The sequence below is a fragment of the Petromyzon marinus genome, unplaced genomic scaffold, assembly GCF_048934315.1.
Source record: "Petromyzon marinus isolate PM22_M1 ecotype Great Lakes invasive population unplaced genomic scaffold, UKy_Petmar_22M1.pri1.0 PM_G_Scaffold_10, whole genome shotgun sequence".
In the NCBI taxonomy this organism is placed as follows: domain Eukaryota; kingdom Metazoa; phylum Chordata; class Hyperoartia; order Petromyzontiformes; family Petromyzontidae; genus Petromyzon; species Petromyzon marinus.
The window spans coordinates 2,000,457-2,022,885 of NW_027422651.1; the positions used below are offsets into that span (position 1 = coordinate 2,000,457).

General features: G+C 45.6%; 1 long non-coding RNA gene across 1 annotated transcript; it reads left to right on the plus strand.

Annotated features, from left to right (window-relative positions):
* The first annotated feature begins 19,771 nt into the window (after positions 1 to 19,771).
* LOC142908644 (uncharacterized) lies at positions 19,772 to 22,203 on the plus strand. The gene is made up of 2 exons (XR_012931893.1): positions 19,772 to 19,843; positions 21,248 to 22,203. It is a non-coding gene; the product is annotated as an uncharacterized LOC142908644 (long non-coding RNA).
* Positions 22,204 to 22,429: the final 226 nt, after the last annotated feature.

A 22,429-nucleotide genomic window follows, 5' to 3' on the forward strand; every position in this document is an offset into this window, starting at 1 on the left:
AGGTCGCGTCCTTTAAGCTTGTTGTCAAGCTTAAAGGACGCTTGCTGTCTTCACTCCAACGCTGTCCTCTGGACAGCCCGGTCCCTTCACCCGATGAAGGCCGCTTGTGTTGTGGCCGAAACGTCGTGAGAATTTTTATTATTTTATTTTTACCTACGTGGTGACTTTACCGAATAGAACCAAAGAGTGTGAACGGGAACTTGACAGAGTGACACTGACTTTGTTCCGTTGCCTCTTTCACAGTGGAACTCTGGACGATTGGATCGGTAGCAGGAAAGCCAAGTCCCTTCCGGTGGAGATGGTGGAAAATCTACACCAAGGGGGATCCTCACGTCTCTTCGTCACATCCGTTAATTCACGGTGACCTCAAGCCCGTGAGTGGACAGGTTGTTGAGAAAGCCCCAGCCACATTCGAGCGATGGGTTTTAATGCATTAGGCTTCGTTTACCTGTCTGGGATATGAGCGGGTTGGAGGTGGGGGGGGTGGTGGCGGCGGCCTCACGGTAACACCGGTAAAGATCGCCCGATGTGAAGTCGACTTTAACCCTACTTTAACCCTATGAGCGGCTTGCCCGAGAGAGAAGAAACTCAGATAACTTAGCAGGACAACAAAACAAAATCATCACCCCAGTAGTGATATCCTGATTTACGTCTTCCCCTCTTACGTTGTTTCGATATTCGTGGCACCTTTCACGAACGCATCCCCGACATAAACTGGGGGTGTCGCTGTTTTCAAATATACAATTTTTTTAAATCAGAATCAAAAGTAAATTTTACAATTAAAGGCCATTGTTGGTAAGCTCGTTTTCAAAGGGGGCGACTCATCAGCTTCCAAATTGCTCACAAAAAAATGCGCGTTGGAAAGCGTTACCGAATCCACGTTGTGTGTGCAGGCCATTATGTTAAAAGTGTTCCGGCGTAATCCTAATGGGAGTCATTTGCAGCTTCAATTTTCACACCGGCAAAAACTATGTCCGTAACCGCTGGCACCAAAAACGGCACTACGTCGCGGAATCTGTAACGTCCACCGTGAGACAACCTGCAAATTTGTTGTTGTGGTTATTACCGCACTTCCCGCAGAGTATAACTAGGGTGGCCTGCCCGATGGTAACCACAAACTTCGGCGACAGGCGACCAAAAAAAATCGCGACCGCCGGTGGCCGTGCCGTGGCGCTACCGCGTTGCACTGTTTCTGCACCGCGCGGTGTGTGTAAGGGCCGATGTTGGCTGTGTGACTTTCCCCCTGTGTGTGTGTGCGTGCGCGCGAGCTCCCTGCAGCATCCCGCCAAAGGAGCCGAAGATGTTTGGCCGCCGTCGAGTGCCGGGGACTTTGGCCCCCGCTCTGCAAGCCGCTCGCAAACGGCGCCCCGGAGTTTGTGGACTTCATCGGCCGCTGCCTCCAGTAAGGGCCCCTCTCTCTCCCCCCACCACCACCGCGAGGATTCCCGCATCGGTCACTCTGCTCCGAATGATGAGCGGCCGCTCGCCTCCGGGCCACTAGCTCCATCACCTCTCAAGCACAATCAATCAGAAGCTCCATCATTGCACAGACTTGCATGAGCAAGTCTCCGTCACCACCGCCACCGTCACCACCACCACCGCCCCGCTGCCGCCGTCACCACCCCCGCTGCCGCCATAATCACCACCACCGCTGCCACCACCACCACCGTCGTCCCTACCGCCACCACCACCAGCACCGCTAGCACCGCCACTGCCACCATCAGCGGTGAGCCGGGTCCAGTCTCGCTGTGCGACAGGGAGGGCACCGCAACCTCTACAACAGCTGTGCAACGGTAAGCCGCTCTGCGTGTTATATCCTGCGTGTGCGTATCTATATTTGTGATTTATTATCACCTTGCTTAATTACCCAGATAAGCCCGACTGCGTCTTAAGATGCTGTGAATGTTGCGGAGCACGGTTTGAATGCGCACACGGACGATCCGGAGTCGCCATGTCGTAGAGCAACAACGAACGAGCAATAGGAGGGAAGTTAAATGGTGTCGTGTCCATTCTTTCACAGATCGAGCACCGCACAGCCCTCGCTCACCCCGGCCTCTGCGGAGAAGACGGAGCTTGTGGAGGAGAGCATGGAGGGGAGCATGGGGGAGAAGATGGAGCTTGTGGAGGAGAAGATGGAGGGGAGCATGGGGGAGAAGATGGAGCTTGTGGAGGAGAAGATGGAGGAGGAAGGGGAGGTTGAGGAAGGAGGAAGGGGAGGTTGTGGAGGAGAAGATGGAGGGGAGCATGGGGGAGAAGATGGAGGAGAAGATGGAGGGGAGCATGGGGGAGAAGATGGAGCTTGTGGAGGAGAAGATGGAGGAGGAAGGGGAGGTTGAGGAAGGAGAAGATGGAGCTTGTGGAGGAGGAGATGGAGGAGGGGAAGGGGAGGTTGTGGAGGAGAAGATGGAGGGGAGCATGGGGGAGAAGATGGAGCTTGTGGAGGAGGAGATGGAGGAGGAAGGGGAGGTTGAGGAAGGAGACGATGGAGGTTGTGGAGGAGGAGATGGAGGAGGGGAAGGGGAGGTTGTGGAGGAGAAGATGGAGGAGGGGAGCATGGGGGAGAAGATGGAGCTTGTGGAGGAGGAGAAGATGGATGAGGGGAAGGGGAGGTTGAGGGGAAGGAGGAGGAAGGGGAGGAAGAGGAGATGGAGGTGCTGATACGGGAGACGAGCGAGCGGAAGGAGCGATTTGGACCGCCTCGTGTGGGACGAGCAATCCGCTCTTTCCTCTGCCACTGGGCTGCTCTGCGGTGGAGTTTCCACCGCAGAGTAGCCACGAAGGCGCCAGGGGTGGGTGACGATAGATGTGTATTAGTATCATCATCATCATCACCGCTATCACCGCATACGCACACACGTTCCACACTCTTCCCACCCCAACATACGCACCACACACACATACACAGCAGATGCTACAGACACTACGCACATGGGCTGCTAGGCCGTGCTGTGGCCAGACATGCGGGTTTCACAGCCCAGCCAACGCGGCCTCGCCTGGTTAATCCCAGGATGGATCGGAGGTTAGGCCACCCTACACATCACACACATCACACACACACTGTAAATTATTGTGATATATACATTTTCAAATAAACTCGTAAACATACACGAGACAATGCTGCTTTGTTTGCTAATGTATCCTGGGTTCAATGTGTCTCGTGGCTTTGTGTGAGGTGTCTTGGCTCGCGCCAGGAGCTGGGAGCGCATTCTCAGTGTCGGTGGGGCTCGGTTTACGCTCGTGGTTGGTTTGAGGAGCTGAATTTGACCTGGTTAACATGACAAAACGCCCTTTGTGTCGTAGTTGTTTCAGTCACCTGGCTTATTACGTGTCATTTTGTTGATATCTGCATTCAGGAATCATTTTCACGAGTTCCTTCTGCAGGGTTTATGCCCCCTTCTTCGATGTAGATCTCGTAATTAATTTTTTGTACGGTGGTCGGTGATGCGATTATATGAATGGCGCCAGAGAAAATGTAAATTATGATTTAAAGCTTTCGTGACTGCAAGGATTCATCTTCTTTGGTTCTTTCTGTAAAGTCACCACCACGTAGAATGAGAATAAAATAATAAATTGATCAAATAAAATAACACAATAATAATATTCTCACGACGTTTGTGTTGTGGCCGAAACGTCGTGAGAATTTTATTGTGTTATTTTATCAATTTATTATTTTATTCTCATTCTACGTGGTGGTGACTTTACCGAAAGAACCAAAGAAGATGAATCCTTGCAGTCACAAGAGCTTTAAATCGAAATTCATCTGTTGTTGTTACCAGAAACTACGAACGGCTGAAGAGTGAGAGTTTCCCCTCTCACTCGCTCGCTCTTAAGCGTGAGTCTCGGCTGATCAAAGCGCACGAAACGCCGTTTGCCAATCCGCCTTGCTGGACGAACGCCGGTTTGCTGTTTTGAGTCATTTGCCCCAGGATGGAAGGCTGGACACGTGCGGGCTCCGCCGCAGGTCGAGTCGCAGGCTAAGCCCGCGGCGATCTCAACCCCCCCCCTTGGCGAATGCAGGGCAGGCTGCAGATAAAGACAAAGATCCCCCACCGTGTAGCCTGTGACAGGCTGTAGGGGCAAGTGCTGTTAGCGAACACACACAAAGACAAAGATCCCCCGTGTAGCCTTAACAGAATAGGGGCAAGTGGTGCTGTTAGCGAGCACACACAAAGACAAAGATCCCCCGTGTAGCCTGTAACAGACTGTAGGGGCAAGTGCTGTTAGCGAGCAGCACCTATGAAGGCCGGTAACGGTACACGAGGGGGTGGGTGGCCAGCACCACGCCCGACCGCCTTTGTCTCCCAGGTACTCATTTGAGGCTGAGTCGACCTAGGGGAGGCCCGGGACCGGTTCAGATAATTGTCACTGTTGGTGTTGGCCGTGAGCGGGAATCGAACCCGGATCGCCTGGTTCATAGCGCAGTGCGTTAACCGCTACACTATCACTCCCCACACACATACACATACACACACATACATACACACATACATATACACATACACGCACACATACATACACACATACACACAGTGACACACACACACACAGACACACAGTGACACACACATACACACACATACATACACACATACATACACACATACATACACACACATACACACATACACACACATACACACAGACACACACAGACACACACAGACACACACATACACATACACACATACACACACAGTGACACACACACACAGACACACACAGTGACACACACGGACACACACACATACACACACATACACACACACACATACACACACATACACACACACATACACACAGTCACACATACACACACACATACATACACACATACACACACACACATACACACACACATACACACACACACATACACACACACATACACACACACATACACACACAGACACACACATACACACACACATACACACACAGACACACACATACATACACACAGACACATGGCCCTGGTCGTTTCTGCGTCTGTGTCCCTGGCTCGAAGCAGCGGTTGCAGTGGTTTGCAGGAAGAAAAGTAAAACAGTTTAGGACTCATCCGCGTCTCCTGATTTCAGAACCTTCAGCCTCTCATCCATCCACACGGGGTAAGGGCCCTGGATACACAGAAGCTTAATGTCATTTTATTAAACATCAGCGGCGTAGCTATCTTGTACAACTCGCTTGTCTGAGTGTTTAGTTTGTTGTTGTTGCTCTTACCCCGCACCTCCGACTAGCAGGGTTGTCTACGTACGGTGTTGAAAGACGCTCAACAAACATCACCACCGTCTCGATTTGAAGCTTTCGTGACTTGCAGGGATTCATCTTCTTTGGTTCTTTCGGTAAAGTCACCACCACCACGTAGAATGAGAATAATAAAATAATAAATTGATAAAATAAAATAACACAATAAAATTCTCATGACGTTTCGGCCACAACACAAGCGGCCTTCATCAGGTGAAGGGACGAGACTGGATTTTCTGTTTTGCGCATGCACACACAAAGTCACTGTAAGATACTCTTTGGTTCTATTGGGTAAAGTCACCACGTAGTAGGTAAAAAAATAAAATTACAAAAATCACGACGTTTCGGCCACAACACGAGCGGCCTTCGTCAGGTGAAGGGACCAGGCTGTCTGGAGGACAGCGCTTGAGTGAAAAAAGCCACGCTCAGATCACGACCTTTAAGCTGTCTATGCCTCTAATCGCTTTAAACTCTTGTTGTTGTCATTGTAGCGCGTTATTCAATGTGCCGCTGCACTCTGATGTTGCAGGATAACTGAGCTACACACACACAAAGAGAGAGAGAAAACCACAAGGTCATGAGCGGTTAACGCCCAGAGATTTTTTGTGTGTTTAGTTCGCTGTCCTCCCGCCGAATTGGCACGGGCAGCGGCGATTCCTTGCAGTCACGGGGGCGCCAAGTGAGGTTTTTTGTTTGCATTTTGACTGCAGGTATTGTGGTTAATGCAGTAGACGTGAATCCTTGTTAAAAAGGTTTCAGTTTTGTTGCCAGAAAAAAGGGGGAAAACCCCCAATTATTATTATTATTACGTTTTGGTACTGGCAAAGGAGTTCTAATGAAGTTACAAACGCTTTAATGAGTCATCAAGATTTACTAACCATTTTATAAATTCTCCATGTGCCCTCCACCAACATCGAGACGATAGTTGAATTTGTCCCAAAACGCCTCTCAAAGCGAAGTCTTCTCTTCCGCTCAAGTACACCGCTTGCCGCGATTCTGTTTTTGAGGTCGTCCAGATGAGTCGCTGATGGTGTTGGCACCAAAAACGCAACCACGGGTCTTTGACGTATCACCCACGAGGACAAGTCGCAGGGTGTGGCGATGTCTGGGGGGGGTGATCTTGGGGGCCACGAGTGTAGCGCCAAGCCTCATGGTCCAGTGCCACCTGTCCAGCGTTGAGGCGGTGTTGTCTCGCCAATGGCTGAGGCTAGGGGATGTTTGTGCGCTGGGAGAAAGCATCTAGCGGTTATCATCTTAAACTCTACGCCCCGCCGTTTCAAGTGGCATTGCCCGATGACGCTGGATGTAATTTACCAGCGTAACGTCACGGTACTACTCAAACATTGTAAATGTTGTGGATTCACTCTTCAACCACCACCGGTGTGGGGCTAAAGTAGTGAACTAATTGTCTTTTTTCTTTGGTTCTTTTGGTAAAGTCACCACCACCACGTAGAATGAGAATAAAATAATAAATGGATCAAATAAAATAACACAATAATAATATTCTCACGACGTTTCGGCCACAACACAAGCGGCCTTCATCAGGTGAAGGGACGAGACTGTCTGGTAGAACACCACTCCAGCGCTGTCCTACCAGACAGTCTCGTCCCTTCACCTGATGAAGGCCGCTTGTGTTGTGGCCGAAACGTCGTGAGAATATTATTGTTGTGTTATTTTATTTTATCAATTTATTATTTTATTCTCATTCTATGTGACTTTACCGAAAGAACCAAAGAAGATGAATCATTGCAGTCACGAAAACTTTAAATCGAAATTTAATTGTCTTTTGTCAACGTGACGCTTTTTTTTTGCTGATTGGCCGTGTCGGGTGGTGGAGGGTTTATGACACAGTTATAAATAACGCGATCTAACCCAGAAAACCTTTATTGTGGATTATTATGAAGAGTTCGTGGTTTGCAGAGACGTAGCGATTTCAAATCTGGTCGACCTATTTGAAACACCCTGCTCTAAAATCCTGACCCGAACCTTAATAACAATACGATTGTATTAAAACATTATAGCAATAATGCATTGATTAAATGCATTGATTAAATGCATTATAAATTATATATTTACAGTGGCGGTAAATATTCAACATGCAAAAATAATGTGCGGTGCTTCGAAAGGTATTGTATTTGCATCTTCCGGCATAATTATGAAGACAACCTAGACTGGATCAGCCCATCATCTGTCGGGGGTAGATACAATAGGTAACACACTGTGGAGGAGAAGTCAACAGTGGGGTTACTTGCCCCCGCCATAGTAATGTCGAATTTCCACCACGTGGCTCAGAGCTCTTAAACTGGAGATTGAGCACCGTCTAAATGCTCACTTTGTAAAAAAAAAATATTTTTTGAGATCAGAACGCATCAGTAACAAATACAATATTACAGTAGAGTTCACAATACAGCAGTAGACAGACAAGTCACAATCATTCATTATGATTGTTATTATTTTATACAGGAGAGATTACGGGATTTAATCCATGCAACCTATCTTGGCCACGGATCAGTAACTAAGGGATGGGGAACCTTACGATTTCGACTGATTGTTGATCCTTCAACAACAGCCTTGTGCCATTGTAATGTTTTTTATTTAACGTAAAGGCATTTATAATAATTTTTTACTTTATATTTTGAAAAGTAACAGTCCGTTTGTGTTGACCCTGCAACCACAGCCTTCCGATTAATTATTAGACAGTTGGCTAATTTTATCATTCGTTATTTTACGATAATTAACTTTACTTCTGAACAATCACTTCGCTGTCTCCTGTAAATCGTTCATTGAATGTTTTTGATCTTTTTATCCTGAATCTGTTCGTGTAAAATCGATGTTTTTTATTTCATTAAAAAAAATTGAGCGATGCATCAATGCGTTTGTTTTTGTCAATGTCCCCGTGTCTAATCGGCACCAGTGATTCTGTCAAATTCGCTTCAGAACGATGGACCCACAAATCAACTTTGGTTACAGCTTGCTTTGCCGAGTCTTAGAAGTTGTGCGGTTTGTGGATTAACGCTCCACGATTAATCGGCGATGCACAGTGGGATGACGTATGAAGAAATATTTCATACTGTGGGAATTGCAGGTTAAAACTTCACAGACTGTACCCACAGTCTTTGGGGGGTAGGGGAGGGCAAATGACTTTCCTTGTTATAGTAATAGGTTTTACCCTTTTGATTGGCACAAAAACTGACACCTTTATTCAAGGCATCGTGTTTGCAATAACCACAACACAAGCAGTCAAAATGCAAACAAAAAAGCGACAACTCTGATAATAATAATATTGGCACCGTCCTTGAATTTGATTGGGTTAAAACCTATTCCTATATCTTGTTACTGGCAAAGGAGGTCTCATAATGTAATTGCTCACCCCGAGCCCTTAATACTCTGACGGTGCGCTGTTGTTGAGTTGTGTGACGCCTTTTTGCGTCTTCTGGTCCAACACCAGTGGAGACTAAGGGCTCTAAGAAAAGCCGTCTCGGGTGTGAACCAATCAAATTCAAGGACAGTGCATAATAATATAATTATCAGAGTTGTCTTTTTGTTTGCATTTTGACTGCTTGTGTTGTGGTTATTGCAAACACGATGCCTTGAATAAAGGTGTCAGTTTTTGTGCCAGTCAAAAGGGTAAAACCTATTACTATATCTTGTTACTGGCAAAGGAGGTCTCATAATGTAATTGCTCACCCCGAGCCCTCAATACTCTGACGGTGCGCTGTTTCTGAGTTGTGTGACGCCTTTTTGCGTCTTCTGGTCCAACACCAGTGGAGACTAAAGGGCTCTAAGAAAAGCCGTCTCCGGTGTGAACCAATCAAATTCAAGGACAGTGCCAATAATATCATTATCAGAGTTGTCTTTTTGTTTGCATTTTGACTGCTTGTGTTGTGGTTATTGCAAACACGATGCCTTGAATAAAGGTGTCAGTTTTTGTGCCAGTCAAAAGGGTAAAACCTATTACTATATCTTGTTACTGGCAAAGGTCTCATAATGTAAATCTTTCCTTGGTGTTAAATTCCAGCCCTGGCTGCGACCCTGTTGAAGCGACGCTGGGTGGCGCCCTACTCCCATTGTAGATCCTGAACTCGCGCTGCGCAGAGTGGTCCTGATGTCTTGTGACTCACAAAATTAATTGACCCCCTAACATATTTGTCGTTTGCATGTTAAATGTTGCGTTTTAAATGAAGCCTCCTTATTACAATATTAAGCTTTAGAGGATTCAATTGAGAAGGTGAGACATTTGGACCACTCTGTATCTGTAGCCTGGAATTCCACGTTGCTGATGGTGGCCAGTTTACATTTGTTGACTTCTCACAAAGCGATGCTCAATATACACAATAAGTGTGAAAATAATGCAAGATAAAAAAACATCTCGCATTCTGGAAGGATTTCAGCTCAAAGTTCAGCTTTAAATGTGACCTGTTTTGTTGCCAGAAAAAAATGGGAAAACCTATTCTCATATAAATCAGCTAATGAACTGTCATTACACTGAATTTGTATCTGAGATATAGACAGGGTTCTCGTAATAAATTGATGGTGGATAAAACCAGCAAGTGGCAAATTCCGAAACAGGTTACTTTATAAATTTCTATAAATCTCGTAATGAAATGTGAGTGTGTGTGTTGCGGTTTTTCTGTTTAATTTTTGTTAAAAAAAATAGTTACTTATTAACTTTGTACCCAGTGGTGTTGACAAGAATCAATGATCAAAGTTAATGACACACACACACCCACCCACAAATGAAAAGACTGGCTGATAAGTTTAAAGAGCCAAGCTCCATTGGTTAGTCGACAGTGATCGGTCGTGTTATTGTCGAGAGACACGTTACACAAGTGCCTTACTTGGAGGGCTGGAGGCCAACGGTGGCCCTTCAAGATGAGATCAGATTGCTCCATTGATGTTTTGTTTCATCATTAGACCTCCTTTTGCCAGTACCAAAATATTATAATAATAATAAGAGGGTTTTTTCCTCTTCTTTGGTTCTTTCGGTAAAGTCACCACCACGTAGAATGAGAATAAAATAATAAATTGATAAAATAAAATAACACGACAATAATATTCTCATGACGTTTCGGCCACAACACAAGCGGCCTTCATCAGGTGAAGGGACGAGACTGTCTGGTAGGACAGCGCTGGAGTGAAAGAGCCACGTTCAGATCACGACCTTTAAGCTGTGTGAGAGGAAACAAAGCGCCTTGACAAAGGAATTAGCATATAATTTAGCATTGAAATGGCTGAATGATTAGCTTGTGACTGGTCACAGAAATAGCTATGTTAAAAGTTAAAGCATACACATCCGCAGAGGCACCCCTTGATAAAGGAATTAGCATAGAATTTAGCATTGAAATAGCTAAGTTAAAGCATACACATCCGCAGAGGCACCCCTTGACAAAGGAATTAGCATAGAATTTAGCATTGAAATAGCTGAGTGAATAGCTTGTAACTGGTCACAGAAATAGCTACGTTAAAGTCAGAGCATACACATTCACCGAGGCACTTAGTACAAATCAAACAGGATAATTTAGCATTGAAATAACTAGGCGAATTTAGCATTGAAATAACTGAGTGATTAGCTAGTGACTGGTCACAGAAATGACTATGTTGAAGTCAAGGCCTACACATCTGAGCTATTCACAGTACTATATATTCACAGTACTATATAGTAAACCAATAAAAAAAATCTAAAATATAAATTACCTTAATGTTATCAATAAACTCTATATTCTCCAATCAGCTAAGCTACCAACAATAAGTCGTTATATATCACAATGCTATACGTGACTTTACCGAAAGAACGAAAGAAGAAGTGATGTTAGGACAAAGTGCGTGTGTGTTTTGGAAGTAACCTGTACAGAGAACTCAGGTGAGACCCGTTGTTCTTGTGATACAGGTCAAAGGGTACTTTTGTGTTTCACGAAGCGTCTGCCTCTCTAGCAACTCATTGTCTTTGAAATAGGGAGCACGCTCGGATCATTCATCAGTTACAAGGCATACCACTTGAAATTTACACGTATAGGAGGAGGTACATTCTCTACAACACGAATTGTAGTTTTGTCTTACGTGTTGACGTAGATTTTGTCTAACTAGGACTAGAAATGCTCCTTGCTGATTCACGTCTGGATGTTCGTAACCATCGGTTGAAGCAAACCCCACTGCTGTTGTTGAGACGCTGTGCACCATTTAATGGTCCAACACATTGACGGCCTTCAGGCCAGGAAAGTCACAACATTTGCACACGAAGGACGCATTCACGCAAGTACCTCGTGCTCCGTTTTGAAGTTTTAAAATGAAACATCTTTGAATTGTGTTGTGCTTTGAATTAGATTATTTTATTTCCTCATTAAAAGCTTGTATCAATTTACATCTGGAAGACTTCATTGAAAAGTACATTTCGTGTGAATTTTCTCTCGTCATTAAGTAGATGGCCTTGCCGGGGGTTCGGTTCAATGCGGACACAAACAGTGTACACATACAGTGTACACACACACTGTACACACACACACAGTATACACACAGTGCACACACACACAGTGTGCACACTGTGTGTGTGTACACTGTGTGTGTACACTCTGTGTGTACATACAGTGTACACACAGTGACACAGTGACGCACACACAGTGACTGTACACACACAGTGACACACACACAGTGACACAACAACAACCGCCATTTGCTACTAAGTGGCGGTGACGTCACCACGACGCTTGTGCCAAGCACAGTGACACACACAGTGACACACAGCGACACACAGTGTATACACACAGTGTACACACACAATGTACACACAGTGTATACACAGTGTACACATACACAGTGTACACACACAGTGTACACACACACAGGGTATACACAGTATACACACACAGTGTACACACGGTGTACATACAGTGTATACACCCAGTGTACACAGGGTGGGGAGCGATAGTGTAGCGGTTAGCGCGCTGCGCTATGAACCTGGCGACCCGGGTTCGATTCCCGCTCACGGCCAACACCAGTGACGATTATCTGAACTGGTCCCGGGCCTCCCCTAGGTCGACTCAGCCTCAAATGAGTACCTGGTGCGGTGTGTAAACATTGCCACTAGGGAGACAAAGGCGGTCGGGCGTGGTGCTGGCCACCCACCCCCTCGTGTACCGTTCCGGCCTTCATAGGTGCTCGCTAACAGCACTTGCCCCTACAGTCTGTTAAGGCTATATGGGGGATCTTTGTTTGTGTGTACACTCTGTGTGTACATACAGTGTACACACAGTGACACTGTATATATACACACACACAGTGTACACACAGTGACACACAGGGTATACACAGTGTACACACACAGTGTATACAGTGTACACACACACAGTGTACACACACACAGTGTATACACATAGTGTACACACACACAGCGTACACACGGTGTACACACGCACAGTGTATACACATAGTGTACACACACAGTGTACACACACAGTGTATACACAATGTACACAATGTACACACACAGTGTGCACACACAGTGTACACACACACAGTGTACACACACAATTTATACACACAGTGTACACATACGCAGTGTACACACACACAGTGTATACACATAGTGTACACACACACAGCGTACACACATAGGGTACACACACAGTGTACACACAGTGTACACACACACAGTGTACACACACAGTGTACACACAGTGACACACACACAGTGTATACACACAGTGTACACACACACAGTGTATACACACACAGTGTACACAAACAGTGTACACACACACAGTGTACACATAGACACCTGGGAGCCAGAAATCTTTCTGATGGGTCAAATACTCATTTCACTTATTAAAATGCAAATAAATTTATAACATTCTTGACATGCGTTTCTCTGGAATTTTGTTGTTATTCTGTCTCTCACTGTTCAAATAAATCTACCATTAAAATTATAGACTGATCATTTCTTTGTCAGTGGGCAAACGTACAAAATCAGCAGGGGATCAATTTTTTTTTTGTTTCCATTCTACGTGGTGACTTTACCGAAATAACCAAGAAGATGAATCCCTGCAGTCACGAAAGCTTTAAATAGAAATTTGAATTGCAAGTGCTTTGAGTGTGTGCACGTGCCGTTTGGAAACAAATGTACGATACGCTTATGGTAGATATGATTAGGTAATATCGTAGTGTCGCCATATCGCGATAACTGTCGGAGTTAAATGTTGTACAATTCTGCAAGAGCGTTCCGGACTTTGATCGCGTTGTGTGAACGTCATCATTTGGAACGAACCAACTTACCGCTTTAAATAGGGGGGGGGGTCGCAGACGCGGTAATATTGTTTTTAAAATATATAAATATATACATCTCCAACAGCAATACAATGACGGAGCGACCGTGACTATCACAGTAGATCATTCAGCATATATTGTTTGAGTAAATATGATTCAAATTATGTGATGGAAGTGAAAGTATAAGATTGATAGTTTGAGCGTCAACCCTTCGCTGGGAGTGGTAGCTCCCAAGTGCCAATGGCTGACGCCTCAAGCGCGGCTCCCAGGACGCTTCTAAACTGTTCGGAACATAACGACTCCCCACCCCCACCCCACCCCTAAACTCTAAACTTGCACGAACAATTCCTCTCGCCCCTTAAAACTCTGAGCAGGATTGAACTCACGCGAACCGGTAAGTGGGTGTTTTGGTTTTAAAATTTTGACCACAAAAAAAATCCGGTGTTGTGTGACCCCCGTTGCGGCGGTGACACCGCAGGCTGTGGTTGCTCCCCGCCAGGGAAGGCGTCTCCTCGGTAGGCAATCCAGGCCATTCAGGCCCTCCCTGGCGTCTCGGGCCTAGTCTGTCACAAAGAAAATAAACATTTAGACATGCTTTGTGGAACTGTTTTTACAGTAAGATACACAGGCAGCAGTCGTAGGAAGAAAGGCTGAAATACAATCGTCAGTAACAGAGGTGTTATGAAAAAGGGCCATTGCACGATTATGCACTACAGTATTTACTTTTAAGGGCAGTGTTATTGGTAAATATGTAGGGGTTTTTTCTCGTGATATACCCGTCTTTGTGTTTGTCCTCATGCTTTGGGTTTCGGGCTGTTCCACGCAAGTTGAAGCCTTTGGTTGAACGAGGTAACACAACCACGGGTCAAGTTATCTCTTGATGCATCACAGCTGTCATCATAACCCGTACGGTTTACCCCGTATTCTTGTACAGAGACATTGAGTTTTCACGCCCATACGGGGTACAGCCGTTTCAATACGGGCAAAAAAAACATGATTTGGTAACATAATATTGTCTGTTTATTTGTGTTTCTACATTGTGATGGGACTCCGTAGGACGAACGTTGATATTTATAAAGACACGTGGTGGCAGATACGGTCTGAATTGATCTGTAATAAGGTAGGGGCACTGATTGATAGGGGGTTGACAGCTACGTGGTGGTGAGTGTACTCGAAGTGAATGTCTATTTGTGTTTCTCCCTTGTGATGGCACTTTGTTGTTGTTGTTTTAGAAGGCTGCGGGACTGTGCAACGTTGGTGAGCGGCATAGGAGCGGTGGGGGCAACATCCATTGTGGAGTACAATGTCACTACGCTCCCACGTCTACGCTACCCTCCTCCACCAAGCCGCCACACGGACGAGCGTGGTGAAGTATGGTCAAATCACGACCCGGGGCGGCGTGGGGAGACCCTCGTCCGGCAATGGATTAACAAATTGGCTCTTACTGTATACCTCCATATATATAAAAATATGCAAGGTTGTGATTGTGTGTGTTATCTGTTCAAAATGTTTAGCGTACTTCCCGACATGCAACAAAACTGGAAATTTGCCATGTGGGTACTTTCCAGACTGTACACCGTGCAAACATTATACAAATACACTTTTGTGTTGTTTTTTGGGGGGGGAGCTCAATAATGTATAGATTTTTTGGACGGCAAGTGAGCTGTGACGTCAAATCTGTCACGTGACCCTCGCATGTGGAAGCGTCACGCATTGTAGTGTAGCGATTAGCGCTGTGTGTGTGTGTCTGTGTGTGTCTGTTTGTGTCTGTGTGTGTCTGTGTGTGTGTGGAAGCGTAACGCATTGTAGTGTAGCGGTTAGCGCTACGCCGCGCTACGAACCCTGCGACCCGAGTTCGATTCGCGCTCACGGCCACCACCGGTGACGATTATTTGAACCGCTTCTGGGCCTCCCCTAGGTCGACTCAGCCTCAAACGAGTAACTGCTGTCGTGTGAACATCGCCACTGGGGAGACAAAGGCAGTGTGTGTGGAAAGACATTTTCAGATTCATCTACTCTTGAAACACACCAGAGAACACACACGGGAGAGAAACCCTTCAAGTGCAGTGTGTGTGGGAAGGCATTTTCAGATTCATCTACTCTTAAAAAACACCAGAGAACACACACGGGAGAGAAACCCTTCGAGTACAGTGTGTGGGGGAAGGCATTTTCAGATTCATTTGCTCTTAAAACACACCAGAGAACACACACGGGAGAGAAACCCTTCAAGTGCAGTGTGTGTGGGAAGGCATTTTCAGATTCATCTCATCTTCAAAGACACCAGAGAACACACACGGGAGAGAAACCCTTCAAGTGCAGTGTGTGTGGGAAGACTTTTTCATATTCATCTACTCTTAAAACACACCAGAGAACACACACGGGAGAGAAACCCTTCAAGTGCAGTGTGTGTGGGAGGACATTTTCAGATTCATCTACTCTTAAAAAACACCAGAGAACACACACGGGAGAGAAACCCTTCAGGTGCAGTGTGTGTCGGAAGACATTTTCAGGTTCATTTGCTCTTAAAACACACCAGAGAACACACACGGGAGAGAAACCCTTCAAATGCAGTGTGTGTGGGAAGACGTTTTCAGATTCATCTACTCTTATAACACACCAGAGAACACACACGGGAGAGAAACCCTTCAAGTGCAGTGTGTGTGTGAAGGCATTTTCACGGTCATCTGCTCTTAAAACACACCAGAGAACACACACGGGAGAGAAACCCTTGTGCAGTGTGTGTGGGAAGACATTTTCTGATTCATCTGTTCTTAAAAAACACCAGAGAACACACACGGGAGAGAAACCCTTCAAGTGCACTGTGTGTGTGAAGGCATTTTCACGGTCATCTGCTCTTAAAACACACCAGAGAACACACACGGGAGAGAAACCCTTCTTGTGCAGTGTGTGTGGGAAGACATTTTCTGATTCATCTGCTCTTAAAAAACACCAGAGAACACACACAGGAGAGAAACCCTTCAAGTGCAGTGTTTGTGGGAAGACATTTTCACGGTCATCTGCTCTTAAAAAACACCAGAGAACACACACGGGAGAGAAACTCTTCAAGTGCACTGTGTGTGAAGGCATTTTCACAGTCATCTGCTCTTAAAACACACCAGAAAACACACACGGGAGAGACACCCTTCAAGTGCAGTGTGTGTGGGAAGGCATTTTCACAGTCATCTGGTCTTAAATCACACCAGAAAACACACACGGGAGAGAAACCCTTCAAGTGCAGTGTGTGTGGGAAGGCATTTTCACAGTCATCTGGTCTTAAATCACACCAGAAAACACACACGGGAGAGAAACCCTTCAAGTGCACTGTGTGTGGGAAGGCATTTTCACAGTCATCTGGTCTTAAATCACACCAGAGAACACACACGGGAGAGAAACCCTTCAAGTGCAGTGTGTGTGGGAAGGCATTTTCACAGTCATCTGCTCTTAAAAAACACCAGAGTACACACGGGAGAGAAACCCTTCAAGTGCAGTGTGTGCGGAAAGGCATTTGCACATTCATCAAATCTTCTAGTACACCAGAGAACACAGACAGGAGAGAAACCCTTGAGGTACACTCTGTGTGGGATGATGTTTGCACAGTCATCACATCTTAAAGTACACCAGAGAACACACACGGGAGAGAAACCCTTCAGGTGCACTCTGCGGGAAGGCGTTTGCACATTCATAAAATCTTCAAGTACACCAGAAAACACGGAAGCATCAGAAGATCTGCAAGGAGTGGAATCTGAAATCAGCTTGTGAAAGTCAAAGTGCCACAATAAGCCCATCCCTCATGAAACAAGAACCGGACGAAAATCGCAGCTTGGACACTTTTAAAGGTATCGAGGTAAAATATGAAGAGGTGATGGTGAAGAGGGAAGAAGTGATTGTGAAGAGGGAAGAAGTGAAGGTGAAATATGAAGATGAAGATTCAACTCCAAAATGGGACCTTCACATCGATGGAGGCAACGTAAAGCAGGAGGAGAATTCTGACTGTGAGGCAGAGCGAGGCAACTCCCAGCAGTTTGTGGAAGTGGAGGTGTGGGTGGACTTCCTCCGAGACAATACAAAGTCAAGTGGAGACCCGGTAGATGTGTAAGCCAGAGACGATGTCGCTACAATAGATGCACCTTTGTCACAAGCCTTTAATGACAATGTGAAGTTGAACACTTTGTGGGCCCGTGGGTTGGGTAGATCTCTACCAGGAGCAAGAGCCAATAAGCTCCCAAGCATTCACTATGTTATAATAATTGCTTTTACACGGTGCTTGCTTAATCGCCTCAGCAACTCGGAGTTTTGTGTCGTACCTCGCCTGAAACACTCAAAGAGCATCCCCAAGTAGCAGCTGCCCCTGTGTGGCACAAGGTGGTGGCCCTGCACCGGCCTGCATGTGGACGAGAGCCTGTCAGTAGGGGGCGATGATTGATGTGTCATCTCAGTTGTGTGGTTTGTAGGTAATGTTTAGAATTTGCTACATTTTCACTCAGACGCCAGCATGCAATGGCCTACTCGTTTTGAATGACACAATAGTATGTTTTACATACACGGTGAAGCAGACTGTGCAACTTTTTAAAAAAGCTTCTTGTTAATACGATGTAACGTGATGCAGTATATTTCACTGCAGTAATCCAATTTTGTTAATATGCCTGTCAATAATTTAGAATGTATACTTGTCTGGTTTTGTGCATACTTGTAACATTTGATCTATAAGGGTCAAACATTGATTAAGTGATGTTAGGACAAAGTGTGTGTGTGTGTGTTTGAAAGTAACCTGTACAGATTACTCAGGTGAGACCCGTTGTTCTTGTGATACAGGTCAAAGGGTACTTTTGTGTTCCACGAAGCATCTGGAGCAACTCATTGTCTTTGAAATAGGTAGCACGCTCGGATCATTCATCAGTTACAAGGCATACCACTTAAAAGTTACACGTATAGGAGGAGGTACATTCTCTACAACACGAATTGTAGTTTTGTCTTACGTGTTGACGTAGATTTTGTCTAACTAGGACTAGAAATGCACCTTGCTGATTCACGTCTGGATGTTCGTACCTATCGTTTGAAGCAAACCCCACTGCTGTTGTTGAAACGCTGTGCACCAATAATGGTCCAACACATTGACGGCCTTCAGGCCAGGAAAGTCACAACATTTACGGCACACGAAGGACGCATTCACGCAAGTACCCCATGCTCAGTTTTGAAGTTTTAAAATGAAGCATCTTTGAATTGTGTTGTGTTTTGAATTAGATAATTTTATTTCTTCATTAAAAGCTTGTCTCAATTTACATCTGGAAGACTTCATTGAAAAGGACATTTTGTGTGAATTTTCTCTCGTCGTTAAGTAGACGGTCTTGCCGGGGGTTCGGTTCGATGCGGCCCTTCACCTGGTTGGGATTGCGGGATCGAGATAAGGCGACACGGAGCTGGCCGTGCGAGAAGACCGCCGTCTGCAGATCGATTCCAACGTAATCGAACGTCTGTCCCTGCACCTCCGTCGTCCATGCAGGGGGTGCGTAGGTTTGCAGCGCCCCCTGCATGAAAACAACGGAAAGTGTAGCGCTCATCACAGATAGATAAAGTTGTGCGCTTATATTTAAAATGTTATGCTTTTATAAGGTGATGTTGAAATCGAAAAGTGTTTGGCCAGTTGATGATTTCAATCAGATTGATTCATTTATTATGAACCGCATATCTGAGCTTTTGTGGTCCTGTTGAGCTAAAGTTGTAAAAAGTCCGTGACTATAACTTCGCTCAATATTGTAAACGTGTTTCTATTATTTAGTTATTGTTTAATACAAACTACTTCAGATAATGGGTTTCAAGATGTACTTGAATGGCACGTTGTTCCGGTGTTTAATGGCTTGTACATCATGGCAAATGGCTTCCATCGATGTGAAAGTCAATGGTGGATGATAATTTGACATTTCGGTGTTGATTTGGAGTAGATTGTTTAACTGTTGCATACCGGGTGGTGAAATGCTTTGCCGAGTACCTGAACTGTTTGACCAAGTGAATTCACGAAGAGTTCGATGCGAGTCTGAGCGTTAATATTCTTGTGGAACAACAAAGGTCGGATATTTTAAAGATTCCTGATCGTACGTTTTATTGCGACAATGTTCATGGGGAACACGTGTGGAGGAGAGTTTCAGGTGAAGTCTCCCCTTACCTGGCAACCATGGTGGCTGTCCGCTGATCACTCTCACTCCGTCACAGCTACGAGCTGTAGGGACGGGACGCTCCACCCTGGCGCTGTTTTAATTCACAGCACCAAGAGCGGAGAGCCTCATCCCTGCAGTTCCCTCCTGTTGGGCCGCATCATTTACCGCGTAACGAGGCAACGTTTTCATGAGCGGTGCGTTCCACTACACACCCACACGAGCGAACCATGTGCAACAGTGTGCGTACATACAGACACGAACAAACACGCGGTTGCACATGCACACACGAGCGCGTACTTGCAAACACGGACAAGTGGAGATGCACGCACGAGTGTGGTCACCACCTGGCTAGCTACACTAGTCACGTGATAACTAGTATACTAAACTATACACTACACTATACACTACACTACATTACTATACACTACACTATACACTACACTACTATACACTACACTATACTAAACACTTATACACTATACTATACACTACTATACACTACACTATACACTTATACATTACAATATACACTACTATACACTACACTATACACTACACTATACACTACTATACGCTACACTACTATACACTACACTATGATAAACACTTATACACTACACTATACACTACTATACACTACACTACTATACACTACACTATACACTTATACATTACAATACACACTACTATACCATACACTATTATACACTACACTATACACTACAATATACACTATTATACACTACACTATACACTACACTATACACTACACTACTATACAATACACTATTATACACTACACTATACACTTATACACTACAATATACACTACAATATGCACTACTATACACTACACTATACACTACTATTCACTACTATACACTACACTATACACTACTATTCATTACTATACACTACACTACACACTACATTACTACACACTACACTACACACTACACTACTACACACTACACTATACACTACACTAAACACTTATACTATACACTACACTATACACTACTATACACTACACTACTACACACTAGTGCTGCACTAGTCCCCAAACTGCAAAGACAAAGGCTCCCCAATGTAGACTGACGCATCCACAGACCCACACATGGACCCACGGACTCGCACAGAAACCCACGGACTCATCGACTCCCACTGGGCGTGCGCTGTTAGCGAGCACCGGTGAGGGTCGCAATGGAACAACACCAGGGGCTGGTGTGGACAGAACCACGGCTGGCCGCTCGTCTCTCAAATTCTGATGTTAGCACCCCCACCCACCTCACCACCTCCTTAATTATGGCTGAGTCCACCTAAGTGACGCTCAGGACTGCTTCAGGTAAGGGGCCGACCTTAAATGACGTCACGTGATTTCAAATCCCTTTAAACTATTGTCATTGTAGTGCGTATTTAATGTAGCGCTGCACTCTGATGTTGTAGGTAGAAAACATTACAAAGTCTATTTAATCAAGTAGAACGTGTTTATATTTATTTAAAGTTGCGCAATTTGATGTGACGTCACGTTTCTCAAACCCCCCCCCCCCCTTGTCACACATCGTCACAAACGTCTGACCTCGCCCCCCCCCCTCTAGGTGCGTGACGTCATTCACGGACGGCCCCTAATTGTCGCTGGTATTGGCCGTGAGCGAGAATGGCGCAGCGCCGCTAACCGCTACGCCGTGATGGTGCCCTTACCTGCGTGAACGGAGACGCGGTCAGACGATGGGTGAGCCGCTGGTGCGGGCAGGACGAGTGATCTCGGGCGTACCTCCTGACGTGGAAGGCGAGGGAGGTCGGAGTGCGCATGTGAAGAGAGACGGCAAGGGGCGGGAGGAGAGGGGGGCGATCGGACGGAGCGGAAGCAGGAGGACGAGGGCAGGAGAGGCAGCGGAGCCGTGGAGGAGTCTGGGCGCACTTGATAGTGAAAGTTGACGTGGATGCACGCTGCAGAAGAGAAGAAAATCTTCACGCTCGGCGCCACACACAGCCAGACGTAGCTCACCTCATCCATCTTGCTGACGATGTGTAGGACGACTAGACTCTGGTTGTCTTGTAGCTCTGTGGAAAGAAGGAGAGGTAGCAGGTACCACCACAGTCAGTATGCACTGCTGTAAAGATAGCAGGTACCACCACAGCAATATGCACTGCTGTTATAGCATAAAAAATATATAACGATACTATCATAGAATGTTAACTAAACGAGCATACATTTGTAACTAATTTAGGATAAACATTAAACTTAATGAGTATGGATAAATATACTGCATTAGCATACAGATTAAAATTAATTAGCATACCAAAATTAGCATAGGGCAACCGTTGACCAATCGCTGCGCACCACCGTCGGAGACGCGCCCAGGTTTGCCTCTCGACCAATCGGATCGCTGGCCCTCCCCCCCTCCCCACTTTGGCACGCGGCGATCAATCAGATCGCGGGGAGGACGCTACCATTTTTAATGCCCTACACGCTGAACGCCGCGCGCCCATGTGCGTGTGAGTGTTTAGTTTTGTTTTAATTCTTTTAATCATTAAAGTTCGCGAGTGTCAAGGTAAGCTACGTTGACTTTTTATTTTAAAAGCATTTTCTCAAGAGAACCGTTGTTGCTGCGGCTGTTGTTGTGAAAGGCCCGGTACACCCTGAGGCCTTGCCTAGACTAGGACAGCCTTGATGTCACGTGGGTCCACACGCGTCTTTCGGTGAAGTCACTGAGGTAGAAAATAAAATATATTTAATTTAATTACATTTTATTTTATACCTACGTTAAATTTGATTT